The 13,246-nt window shown below is 38.8% G+C and overlaps 1 long non-coding RNA gene across 1 annotated transcript in view; it reads right to left on the reverse strand.

Moving 5' to 3' along the window:
- Positions 1-800: 800 nt before the first annotated feature.
- The window catches only part of LOC111743504, a 59,162-nt gene continuing 46,716 nt past the window's right edge, over positions 801-13,246 (reverse strand). Inside the window, exon 4 of the long non-coding RNA XR_002781743.1 lies at positions 801-911. This is a non-coding gene — a long non-coding RNA (uncharacterized LOC111743504). The remainder of the gene's footprint in view (positions 912-13,246) is intronic.

The raw sequence follows: 13,246 nt of genomic DNA on the forward strand, positions 1-13,246 counted from the left end.
AACACATGATTAACATGGTAAGGGCTCTAATGGATAAAGTAGACAGCATGCAAGGACAGATGCATAATGTAATCAGAGAGATGAAAATTCTAAGAAAGAATCCAAAAGAGCATGTGTAGAAATATCATATGTATATATGTGACCGTTTTTTTCTTTTTACTTAACTGCATTTTCTTTTTTCTTCAGAAAACGTATTTATTACAGAATAAACACATAATGGTAAGCAAATAGTAAGAACTTATTTCTTTTTACTTAAAAAATAGGTTTTTTTCTGATTAAAGCTACAATTATCTTAGATAAAATAAATCAAACAGTCTAATGTCAGGGATTTCACATGATTCAATGTAATAGCAAACCTTCTTGGCCACTGGGAACAAAGCATGGACATTCAGCTTTTTTCATTAGGTGACAGCATCCTCATTCCTCAGCCTTCACTGCTTTTCCCTCACTTCCAAAGATAATTTAAAACAACCTCACATTTACAAAACTCCTGTTTAAAAGTGTCATATTGATTGCTTGTGTGCTTTATGTTCCCACCTCAATTGCCCTGCTGTTAAGATTTAGGCTGCACATTTCCCACTGCAATATGCCTCATAAATCTAGAGGTAAAATAGTAGGCTAAATGCCTACTGTTCCAGGAATTCACACACACACACACACACACACACACACACACACACACACACACACACAGAGAGAGAGCTAAAACTGTTACCCCTCCAAGAATTACAACACAATGGAGATTTCGATGCAGCAGTAGGGTAATAAAATTTTAATATAGCCTTAAACATTTAATAGGTGTGTCCTCCAACCCCATGATTCTAGTGCAGAAGATGAAATTCCATATGAGAGTCCTACAAATTCATTAGCCGAGAGAGCTCCCAGTGAAATGAGGCAGTGGCCATGAGTGCCTGCGGCAGATAAAAGCAGAAGAGTAAGAAGAGGAAAGAATAGAGTCATACCTTGGGACAGTGACTCGCATATCCATTACGAATGCTGTAATAGAATACTCAACTAACATTAGCTGAAATAAATATAGGTACTTATTTATTTTCTATAATAATTTGAGATAGGTGATTGTGAGTACTGTCTCGGCAGCTCAACGAATTCCTTCTTATCCTTTTACTAGCTATGCTTAGGCTTTTGGCCTCTTGTTCTTACTTGTCATGTCATAGGTACAGCATAGCCATTGCAGCTTCTCACGACTACAAAATGTCTGTCACAGAGTAGGTTCTCACAAATGTTAGTGCCTTTCCCTGCCCAATTTAAGTCCTTACTATAAGAAAAGATCTACTTCCTCTTGGATCTCTCAGCAGGTATACCTTTCCAAAAGGAGGATTTGACTGATTTACCTCTCAGTATGGGGTGGACTTATTGGGCAGGCCGCTTCAGAGAGAGGGGACTTCTTACTACATGGTCACATATTGATCTGGTCCAGTCAGTCATGCTAAGATACTAGGACTTGGTTCACTGCAAGGGCTCTATTTGGGTGACAGGAGTTCATACAGAGGATAGCTGAGTCCTCTGGGCTTCCTTACAAGGTAGCTCTGTACCCAGTGGACTCTTCAGAGGTTCCTCCTACAAATCGTGCCCAGTAGAGTGAAGTGCATTAGTTGGAAAACCATTCACAAGAAAGACAGGAATGATGATCTATAGGAAGCTACTTACATCACTAAATCAGATTTGAAGTGTCTGTTCTTCCATTCATTTAACAGGTTTTTGTTTTATTTTGTTTTGTTTTGTTTTTTAACATTCACCATGTATCAGGCACTGTTCTAGGTGCTTGGGATATAGCAGTAGATTTAAGACAAAATCCTCATCCTTTGTAACACACGCGTACGCGTGCACGCATGCGCATGTACACACACACACACACACACACACACACACACAGAGCAATCCTTTCTCTGCCCTCCTCTGCCTGCTCTGGTCTCCAGGAGACTGCCTCTTATAGTCTTCATCACTTGGGCTGCCTTGCCTTCTGGCTTCTGGTAAGGTTTGGTCAATGGAAGGTACAACAGGAAATTGGAAAATGAAAGGTAAGAGAAGGCAGGGTATTTCTTCCCTTCACTCACAGGGCTTTGGCCCATGAATTCTGGTCCTGGCTGCATCTCTCTAGACAACAAGTTTCTACTAAGAAACCCCTCCTCCATGGCCCCAGCTCTCACTAGGATCTGAACACTTTTTCTCTCTTCTTGTTTCTACAGCTCTAAGTGTGGTAATGTCTTCCTTCCACTGCTAGTCTATGGGTCTTTCAACAGCCCTTATTGGTTAACTCTTCTCATTCCATAAATATTTTTTTTAATTCAAGTCTCTTGAACCATCACAATTGCATTCTGTTTTCTGCTAAGATCCTGATTTAAGGCGAGTTACATAATTTGTGAGGCTCAGTGCAAAATGAAAATGAGGGTCCCCTTATTCAGAAAGCCAAAAAAGTATTGTTAAAGGTACTAAAATATAAAACTTTTTCCTTAAAAAATATTTTATTACTTATAAAATGTAATAGGAGTAATAGTAGTATATGATGAATAATATAAACTTACTGAAAAAACAATATTTCTGGTAACATAATTTTATATAATATGATAAGTAGTATATTAATGTTACGGCTTGATGGAGCATAAGATTTTTTTCTGGATCTATTTTCTATAAATTAATTTATTAAGTCATCAAAATTTATATTTTTAACAACTTCATTTTAATAAATAAAATCGAAAAAACATCAATCACTCTTGGCAAATGCAAGATTACAAATAATGCTCGACAATTTAATTTGGAGAAGAATCTTCCTGCTGATGTAGCTATTACTCTGCTGTTAAGAATATTTTATAGGCAGTGACAACATTGGGATAAATTTCAAGCAAATTATATTGAAATATAAATTTTAGTACATTTAGAGCTGATAATTATTAGGCAACAATTTTTCTAAATGATTTTACTTGTCATACAAATGAGTTCTGTGTAAGTCTTCATTTAATTTTAAAACGTAAATTTATCCAGTGGTATTTTGTTTCCCCTTTCTTTAACTTATAAAAATTGTATAGAAAACTAAAAGTGACTTCATGATTTGTATATAATTCAAAATGCCTCTTATGCATTCTATCACTGTATCTTCAATTGGAAGGAAAAATTAATTACAAAATTAGCTTCCTTGTTAATAATTGGTTCATCTGAAGCTTCATATGAAAACAATGTTCTTTTCTGTCAGATGCTGTAATTTTTATATTTAATTTTCATTTCTAAGCTGGTAATTGTATTTACTTTGTAATATTGCAACAGCTTTCAAAACTAGGGATTCCAAACTGAAGAATTTTAATAACTGCCTGCTATGCTTTATTACAATTTCAATGTATATGCTTTTATTTTGTAATTATTTGCTGACAAAATTTACCGTCTGAGCATCAGCAATTTCCATCCCAATGTTTAGGCTGGAAAGTTAGAATTTGTGCAAAACCTCATGAACAAGTTCCAAGGGGTTCTAGAGTGACATTTGAAGGAAGATGAGAACAAATTGAGAGAATAAATCTTAGTAATGACTGGGGGTAGAGCTTTCCCAGCGGAGGGAAGAGCAGAAGCTCAGTCCCTGATAAGGGAACATGCTTGGAGAGTTCAAGCAAAAGCGAGAAGGACAGTGTGCAGGTGGGCAGCAAGCAAGAAAGAGAGTAGTAGTAAGTGAGGTCAAAAGAGGTCAATGAGGACTGTTGGACTTTGGATTTTAATGTGTGTGGGAGGCCATTGGATAGCCGAGAGCTGGGAATAGACAAGCTCAGGAGGTATGCGGAAGGTAGGAATGTATGAAGCTCTTCCCTGCAGCCTCACTGATTCCACTCCCCTCCTCTCTCATTTCCTCATTCACTTCCTCCTTCATATTAGTCTTCTCTCAGTTCCTCAAATAACGTCCTCCCCCTCAGGCCCTCATTCATGCTGTTCTTTTTGCCTGGATGCTCTATGACCACTTTTCTCAGAGTGGATTCCTTCTTACCCTTTTGGTCTCGACTTGAACCTCACCTCCTATGCCACGCATCTTCCCGCGATTCTGTCTCAGCTCTTTTCAAGTTTCTTTCATGGCTTTGGCTTAACATTTGCATTACCTACTTACTTACTTGACTACAATTTGCAATTTTTATTTATTTATTTGTTTACATCTTTTTGGTCTATCTCTCCAACCAAAATGTAGAATCTATGAGGGCAAAGACTGTCTTCTTGCCCCGAACTACTAGGAAACAGCTTTCTCACAGTGCTTGGTAAGTACTAGTGATGAATGACCATTTGCAGAATAAATAAACCTCTCTTTTGTAATTACCACTGCAATATCTCCATCCTGTGACTTGGTAAATTTGCTCCTTTGCCTGAAATTATAAAATTTCATTCCCAAACTTGTCAGCTAATAAGCGTGTAGTTAGCTTTCAAGTCTTAGCTGTATCCTTACCTTCACTGAGGGAAGGCTTGCATTTCATACACTCACATACATACACTTACATACTTCACTAATTCATCTATTGTTTCCCCTTTGTGTTTCAACACGCTCTGTCCCTATCAAAGGTCCTACCTACCACATTGTATCACATTGTGCTATAATTATCTTTTTATATCTCTGTCTCCCCTTAATGCTATGTGCCCCTTGATGGCCAAATGCAAGTCCAGCTCACTTTGTCAATCTCTGCTTACAGCTGCCCTAGCACATGGAGGTGATCCATATATGTTTGGGAAATAAGAATAGATGCATCTCAAAAATTTCTTTGTGCATGGGCTGCTTCTGTAATCAGAACAAATATTAATCACATCTTGCAGTTATATTATTATGGTGTTATTTACATAGTTTTATGATTTCTAAATGAAAATTTAAATGCAATAATACATACTCTTGTGCTTTTAGAGTCACTTTTCAATTTGCTATCCCATCACATCCCATCCCCATTCGTGAAAGAGCATGTTATATTTGCAAAGCCTCAGGCCCAAAGAGATGAAGTGCTGATCCACAAAGATACCATGTTGGCTCTAAGATGTCATTATTAACCAGAATTTATTGCTAGACAAACCTGGAGTGGGAAAAGGAGAAGCCAGAAGTAGAAAGAGGCTCCACTCAGTGTCAGCTCTGAAACTAGACAGCCTAGTAATTTTTCCATTACAGGTACACACAGTGAGGCCAATCTGTAATCGGCTAGGCAATAATTATTGTTCGGCTGGCAGCCAAAACCTAATTCTGACTCTGCCCCAGCCTAGCAGATGGATCCGGAGCATCACAAGGTGGGCTTATTAAATTCATTAGAGATTAAGGCTGCCGTTCAGAGAATGGTCAGTTCAGAGAAGTGTTTGCAGGTCGGTTTAACCCTTCACACTCTGATTCTCCTGTTATAAGCATAAGACTTGGTGATCCTCTGACAAAACCCTCTTCCCGATTGCCTTTCTCTGTCTCCCACTTAAAAATACACACACACACACACACACTCACACACACGCACACACACACACACCCCATGTGAATCACTTTATATACATCATCTTAAACATCAGGACAGATCAGGAAGGTAGGCATTGCAATTTCCATTTTATAGAAGACATTGGGCCTCCATTATGTTAAGTAACTTGCATAAGGAAGGGGCTTAGCCAGGATTCAAATTCTTATTTGTTGATATATACATGCTGATATATGCACCAAACCCCTTGGCAGTGACTGAAATTGAAAATTTGCATCTGAAACGTAGACAGTTGTATCTGAACATATATTACCTAAACACACACACACACACACATACACACACACACACACACACACACACACATATCCTGCCTTGGCTTTATAACTTAAATATTTTAAGTGTGAAATTTAAAACTTAGAATCATAGACACAAAAAGATTATGGGTGGGGTGGCTCCATAGTGTAGTGCTTAGCACATCTGCTTTACATGCAGAAGGTTCTGGGTTTGCGTCCCAGGTGGAGCACGGACCATACCCTGGGTGTGCCAGGCCCCAGGTGCACGCTGCCAGCATGTGGGAGGAAACATCCCATCTTCAGAGATCCAGTTCTTAAGAGGAAATGACAACATCCATTGATCAGGGGTGGAAGTGGGGCGGTGGGGGAAGGAATTAAAGAAGGGGAAAAGCAAACAAACAAACAAACAAATAAATAAAATATTATGGATTTAGAAGGGACCTTAGAGATTATTTAGTTCATTACCCTCCTTGGACAGAAAAGAGTAAGATGGTCATAGACCCACCACAGCACATCTAACCCAACATTCCTGACTTCCAGCCTATTCAGCTCTAGGTAAGAATGTCCTCAGAATAGCAATGCCCTGCTGAAAACCCCTTTTCTAGTTCTCAGCTGCGATTACAGCCTGAGTGTGACCAGGTCATGGATTTCCTGTTTGTCCTCTTTTCTTATTAGACACCTCAGCACCTAGCATAAAGACACAGTATCCTTTCCCTTAATGCCACCACTGCTGCCCCAACACAGATGTGCTAACAACATTCTGCCATACCAGAGTATGAGCCAAACCTTCAAATTTGTAGGCTCTTTCCAGGTGAAAAACTGATGTGCCACAGAACTTGTGATAGAAACAGGTTTCATGCCCCAGGGTGATGAAGGCCAGTGTTCTGGAAGTCCTATAGGAAACTAGGCCTTTGTAAGCACCCCCAAAAGCCAAGTCAAACCCTTTTCATTATTTCAAGACATATGAAAGGAGTTTGATGTACAACCACTCAGGAAAAAAATAAGCTTCTTGTTCAAATAAAATAGTGTCACTTCTTTGGCCGATGGCCTGGAGGCTGAGCTTCAAAATCTGTGCAGCTGGGCCCAACATGCAGGCCTTAAGCCCTGAGGCTCACTCCTGACCCTAAAGGGAATAGGCCTATGCATAACCATAAGCCCCAGCTCAGGCTCCTCTCACGGAGCACATTAAGAAGGAATCCTGGGGGAAAGCTCATGTAAGAATAGATGCCAGAACCCACTCCGAGAGTCTGTTTTCCATCAGGCAGAGAAGATTGACCATGCTTACCAGCTTACGAGCAAAATGATTGCCGACTCCTTCAGAATCAGTTCAAATTCCACATCCTCTATGATGTGTTCCCTAAACCCCTGAAGCAATATGTGTGCCTGCTGCTTCTACTTGCCCCCCAGGACTCCTTTTAAACAAATGAGCTTATATGGCTTTATGTCCCTGTTTTTAATACATCTTTTATGACACAATGTAAGTTAGTCACCAACCAGGTTCAGATACAAATTTTCACTCTCGGTCATTCCTGAACGGTTTGGTGCATATATCAGCACGTATAAATAAATAAAAGTTTGAATTCTGGTTAAGCCTTTTTCTCATGCAAGTTATTTAGTCTAGTGAAGGCCCAGTATCCTAATTTGTAAAATGAAGATATCAATGCATACATCCTTAGCTGTCCAGTGGTTTAAGAAGGATGAAGCTTATAAAGTGATTTGCATGTTATTAGATACTTAGTGAGGTACTCAATAAATGTTTTGCTACTCATACCCAACTCTCTGTTTATACAGGCATGTAATCCATACATAGAAACTTTTGCAGCCAGAAGCATTTCAGAAGTCAAAACTTTCATATTCAGAACACCTGCATCGAATTTGAGACAGAGGAATATAAATTTAACATATTAATATTCTTCAGTGAGCTGTCTGAATATGTGGCACATGTTTAAATAATTGGAATAAAGTCTATAAACAACTTCAAATCAGACAGGTCAAGTTTGCTGTGAAACAAGTGTTGAAAACTTCTGAAAAAGCTTTTTGTTTCAGGGTTCTTTGGACTTTGGAACTATGGCTAAGGGATTGTGAACCTGTGTTATGATTATTATTAAAGACATTGCATCTCCACTAGATATTAAAGACAAGTTTAGCATTTTTTTTCTTTTTAATGCCTGCCTCATATTGGAAACTCAATAACCCTTTTTTAAATGGCTGATTAAATGAAGGAAAGGATGTATACTCCTTAAGAAATATGAGAGTGGCCCTTTTCCTCCATGGTTCACAGATGGAATTAGTCTTTGTTCTTCCTCTATATTTGACCTCCTGCACATAGGCATTTGATGAGACACTGAGGAGTGGGGGTGGAAATACAACATCAGAGTATATCTAAACTCAAGGGCAAGTGTGCTTCTGGCTTTTTCCCCCTTATGGTTTTGAAAATTATTCTTTCCGAGAAAGAAATATAATTGGATATTTTCTAAAAGATTTGACTTGAATGATTCTTCTGGTACTAAAAAAGAAATCATTAACTTTTAATTATGGTATAAATGATCTTAAAAACGTATTTTAAAGTTATAAATTGCTTTGTACCCAAAAGAACTGAAATGTCTGTGATTCAAGTTTACCAGAGTGCACCAGATATTATCCTCCTTTTTCATGCCAACTAAGTAAGAGCCACATTAAGAATGATACTTTGTGCATGTATGACAAAGCACTGAGTAACCTTAAAGGCTGGAAAGGTGCTTGACAAGTCCGAGAAGTCGGACATTTGAGAGAGGGTTAGAATGATTCATGAAGGAGGTCTCTGAGGAGGCCAAGACCCGAACACAAGATGAGGGATAGGTTAACCTTAATTGGGATGAAGTATTTGCCATGAACTTGGAAATGAAAGAGGCTAGGATGGGAATGAATCTGGGTTAGTTTATAGGTAGGGGTGTCTACAGAGTGAGGAATTATCAACCTAGCACTTATATTTTCTTGGTGAAATAGGACACAAGGTTATCTACTGAATGTCCAGGATAAGAGATTGGGATGGGGGGAATTTGAACAGTGGGAAGTTGGAGAGGGCAATGTGAAGAGTGGGCAAAAAGTTCACTGGAGAAACACAGAGGGTGACTTGCTGTTGAGAGTCCTGTGGACTGCAGTGGCCATGGCTTTGTAAATACAGCCATTCCCAAAGCTATGTGGACTTCTCCAGTAGTATCCAATACCTCGGGTACAGGAACATGAAAAGTATATAGTTGATTGATTCAGGTTGGGAGAAGTAAGTTTTTCCTGTGAATATAATGGAAGTATCACAGGAAAAGGGTGTTGAGTGTATCTTCAAGGAAGAGTTGACATCATCTACCACATACTCTCATCTTAGGCAAGAAGGACATGAAGACATAGGAGAGATAATTCTTCTCCCTAAATCTGCTCTTTCAACAGGTATCATGTAGAGGTTAAGAGCACAAACTCTAGAATTTGACATGCATTCAAAACCTTCTTACTACTGGCGGGGTGACTTGAGGAAGTGACTTGACCTCTCTGTACCTCTTCAATCTCATTGAGAAAAAGGGGCTGTTAATAATACTTACCTCACTGGGTTGTTGTGAGGATTGAATGAGTTAATATATTTAGACTGGACCAGACATGAAATAAAATCTATTTAAGTACTACCTCTTATTATTCCTCTAGAAGTCTCCATTTCAGTAACCGCACCTCTGTGTACCCAGAAGATCATTAAAACAACCTGGCAGTCATACTTGCCACCATCCGCACTTCCTACATATAATTCATTCCTATCACTTTTATCTCCAAAATAGATTTTAAATTCCACTTCTCTATTTCCAATACTACTATGTTAGTCCAAAGTACAATCATCTCCACCTGGACCATAGCCATTGACTCTTCTCTCATTTCCCATCTTCTTCTCCTGCAGCTCTATAATCCATCTCCCACATAACACTTAGCAGTGTTTTTCAATCTCAGCACTATTGGCTGAGATAATTCTTTGTTGGGCGGGGGTTGCTATCTTGTGCATTGTAGTATTTAGCAGCATCCTTGGCTTCTAGCAGTAGCATCTCCTCTTCCCCAGTTGTAACAGCCAAAAATATCTCAGGATATTGCCAAATTGCCCTGGTTGAGAATCACTGCCATAGGGAGATAAAACACAATACAAAAAAATTGCTGAGCATATATGATATAATATACCTTGGCAAAGATGACTTAACTATGGATTGGTACAGTCAACAATGGAACACAGATATCTCAACTCTGATTTCAGTCCCTTTTCCCTTAGAGAAATGCCCTCCCAGTCTTTAAAGTAAAATATAATTTAGCATCAACATGACATGATTACCTGCAAAGGGGAATTAAGATAGCTAATCAGCTGACCTTAAGATAGAAAGTTATCTTACATTACCCAGGTCCTTCAGTTTGTAAGAGGAAGACAGATAAGGTCAGTGTGATGCAGTGTGAGAAGAATTTAACTTTCTAGTTATGGCTGTGAAGATGGAGGAAGGGGCTGAGAGCTAAGGAATGCAGGCAGCCTCTACAAGTTGGAAAGGGTGAGGAAACGTTCTTACCTAGAGCCTCCAAAAAGAATGCAGCCTGCCAACACCTTGACTTGAACCCAATGAGACCCATCTTGAACTTCTGAACTACACAACTGTAAGATAATATACCTGTGTAGTTTTAAGCCACCAAGTTTGTGGTAATTTGTTATAGCAGCGATAGAAAATTAATACAACCCCTTTCTAGCTACAGAGCCTGAGAGTTAGTAATTTAAATTCTCTGAACAAGTTTCCTCAATACATAATAATAGTACTTAACTCTTAGCTCATAGTGAAGAATAGTGAAGGAACAGAAATAAAATGATAAAAGTGTTGTCTGGTGTTATGGACTGAATTGTGTCCTCCCCACTCCCAAAATTTATGTATTGAAGTCCTAACCCCCAGTTGTCTCAGAATGTGATTATATTTGGAGATGAAGTCTTTAAAGACATAATTAAGGTTAAACAAGGTCATATGGGTAGAACTCTAACCTAATGTGACTTGTGTCCTTATAGGAAAGGGGAGGGACACCAGGGATGTGTGTACACAGAGGAAAGACCGTATGAGGATGAATATGTAAGCCATGAGGTAAACATCTGCAAGCCAAGGGGTGAGGCCTCAGGGGAAATCAAACCTGCCAACACCTTGAGTTTGGACTTCTAGACTCCAGAACTGTGAAACAATAAATTTCTGTTGTTTAAGCCACCCAGTCTGTGGTATTTTATTAAGGAAGCCCTAACAGACTTATATATCTGGTCATACTAGACAGTTAATACTGTTTATTATTATTATTGCTTGTTCTTTATTAATAAATTTGGAAGATAGTACCATTTAGTGAGATTGTATTTAGGAATAAAGGATGATATAAGAAACCTGACTTCTACTTTTGGCTCTGAATTTCTGCCAATGTCATCTTATCAAGACATCCTGTTATATATGCTTCCCATCTTTTTGTGTTGGTGTTTTCTCTCTTCTGGTTAACAGTGGTAGATTGAACACTTGTGGCTTTCCCCGATCCCTCTGCCTCGTTAAAAAGACAATAAAGAGATTACTTTTTGGAGGTAGAAAGCCACAAGAACAAAGAGAACAGGACAGGAAAAGTAGCAGCAAAATATTGGAAGCTGGAAGCAAAAAAATAAAGAACAGCTGACTTAGCAGACTTCAAAACATTGACCCCTAACTTGGTCATGGGAGAGTCCAGAAGCAAGCTGATATGCACTACAGAGCTACAGAGACTGGAGAGTCAGCAACACCAAGGATTTATGCAAGTGTGTGTGTGTGTGTGTGTGTTGGCCGCGGGGGGCGGGGGGGGAGGGGGAGGCAGGTAATGGTGACTGAAAACCAAAAGACTGATTGAAAATCTATTTACAACACAGTTAGACCCTTAGACCCCTCTCTTACTTCTCAAAGCCAACAGCTTCCCCCTCCCTAGAAGTAGAAGACAAAAATGACTCTCTGGAGAGAATGAACTAAAAGGACTCTAGGTTAAAGACCATTTGAATGAAAGGCAGGGATAATGTACTAAAAAATGGGAATTTGATGAAAATCTACATACTGAATTCTGAGACACACCCCTTGCTCCTCCCCCATCAGTGTCTCCGTAGGCTGGCAGCCAGGCTTAGTCTCCATGCTGGATACTTTTGGAAAAGCCTTCTTTGAGTCATCAGCCCATGCAAGAGAGAAGACACGTGGATACTGACATTTCTGATTCCTGTCCTGCCTACCATGAAACCGACCCACCCCCAAGCTCTACTCTGCCCCTCCAAGCCTCCATGTGACGTTTTTAGTATCCTAGTATCCTTGAAGAAAGTCTCTAACCTGAATGATGGAGAACAAAACAAACACCAAAAAAAAAAAAAAAGAGTTGGGGGGAGAGTGGGATTTGTAAAAAAGAGAGACAATGTAGGAAGAAGTACTTAAAAGAGAAAAATAACTGTCATTAATATCCTTGTAGAGAAAGAAGACTCTATTGCAGCTACAAAATTAGAACAGGTTTTTATTTTTACAAGGGGCATTCATAAAACAAATAGAGCACTTGTAAATCTAAAAACAAGGTAGCCAAAGTGGAAAGCTCAAAGAAGAGTTGGCGAATACCAAACCAAAAAAAAAAGTGTACAAGACAAGTGTATATGTTATGGCCCAACTATGAATAAAATTTACCTGGTCATTTTGATGTCACCAGATATTATGATATGAATATTTTAAGAAAATGGGGAAAGCATAGGTTTGTGGGGTATGTGCGTGTGCACGCACAAACAATTTTCCAGAAGCAGATAAAGGAACTGGATTTTCATCTTTCATAGCAGGACTTCAAGATAATACCTAAAATGGAGAGGTAGTGGTATAAGCATGTTTCTGAGAAATGTGGAGGTAAATAACCAAAGAAAGGTTATAAGGATTCAAAGCAGTTGTGTCTGTGTTGTAGGAGTAATTTGTTGGAATGTTTATCTTTAATAAGCTCTGTGGAAATAACTTGCATTTATTTATTTATTTATTTATTTTTAACTGAAGAAATTATTTAAATTTTTTCCTCCATCTACCTCTTCCCTTCCCCCTACCCTGTGGTAACCACTAGTCCATTGTCCATGTCCATGAGTCTCTGTTTGTCCCATTCATTTGTTGCTTTTAAATTTATAACCCACATATAAGCGATATCATGTGATCTTCAACTTTTTCTGTCTGGCTTATTTCACTTAATATGATTATTTCAAAGTCCATCCATATTGTCGCAAATGGCAGTATTTCATCTCTTCTTATGCTGAGTAATATTCCATTGTATATATGTACCACAGCTTCTTTAGCCAATCATCTACTATAGGACACTTTGGTTGCTTCCACATCCAGGCCACTGTGAATAATGCTGCTATGAACATCAGTGTGCAAATATCTTTTCAGATATGAATTTTCAAGTCTTTGAGGTAAATACCCAGTAGAAGGATTGCTGGATTATATTGTAGATCAATTCTTAGTTTTTTGAGGAACCTCCATGCTGTTTTCCATAGTG

This window comes from Pteropus vampyrus, unplaced genomic scaffold (assembly GCF_000151845.1).
Source record: "Pteropus vampyrus isolate Shadow unplaced genomic scaffold, Pvam_2.0 Scaffold115, whole genome shotgun sequence".
NCBI lineage: Eukaryota > Metazoa > Chordata > Mammalia > Chiroptera > Pteropodidae > Pteropus > Pteropus vampyrus.